Source organism: Gossypium raimondii, chromosome 11, assembly GCF_025698545.1.
Source record: "Gossypium raimondii isolate GPD5lz chromosome 11, ASM2569854v1, whole genome shotgun sequence".
NCBI classification, from domain to species: domain Eukaryota; kingdom Viridiplantae; phylum Streptophyta; class Magnoliopsida; order Malvales; family Malvaceae; genus Gossypium; species Gossypium raimondii.
This window is the reverse complement of record NC_068575.1, coordinates 26,694,288-26,695,025: the sequence shown is the minus strand read 5'-3', so window position 1 is coordinate 26,695,025 and position 738 is coordinate 26,694,288. Positions and strand designations below refer to the sequence as shown.

The 738-nt window shown below is 35.9% G+C and overlaps 1 non-coding gene across 1 annotated transcript; it reads left to right on the top strand.

Annotated features, from left to right (window-relative positions):
* The first annotated feature begins 211 nt into the window (after positions 1–211).
* Positions 212–318, top strand: LOC128035107 (small nucleolar RNA R71). The gene has a single exon (XR_008191511.1). It is a non-coding gene; the product is annotated as a small nucleolar RNA R71 (small nucleolar RNA).
* Positions 319–738: the final 420 nt, after the last annotated feature.

Below are 738 nucleotides of genomic sequence, written 5' to 3'. Positions count from 1 at the left end.
TTGCATCAAGCTCCATAGTACCAATAGCTGTTTTGCCCGTCCCAGCTCTTGTAGTCGGATATTGATAATCATTATTGACCATATTTTCAAAAATCTCATATGCTTCATTATAAGATTTATCCAACAAGGTTCCATTAGCGGAAGCATCAACTACCATCCTTGTATGTGCATTCAACCCATATAGAATATCTCCATTTGAGTCCAGTGTTGAAATCCATGCATCGAACATTTTCGAATTAAATCTTTAAATCATTCCCAAGCTTTATATAGTGTTTTATCCTTAAATTGATGAAAAGATGTAATGTCATTTCTAAGCTTGACATTCATATTTTGAGGATTATATCATAGGAAAAACCTTGAGAAAAGATCATTCCATGATGCCACTATTCCTGACGGTAGAGCATTCAGCCATGCTCTCGCATGATCTCTTAAAGAATATGAAAAAAACTGAAGTCGAAGAGCGTCTTCAGGAACACCCTGTTGTCTAAACGAGTCACAAACCTCTAGAAAAAGCCTTAAATGCAGTCTTAGATCTTCAGTGGGAAACCCACCAAATTGTCCTACTGTTTGCAACATCTAGAATATTACTCATTTCAGTTCAAACTACTGAGCTTGTATTTGTGGTCTGACTATCCTAGGATTAAGATCATCCTAAATTTGCATAATATGCTCTTAGATTGGTCAGTCTGGGTCATTTATCACTTTACGAACATAAGGATTAACATCTTGACCATTCAA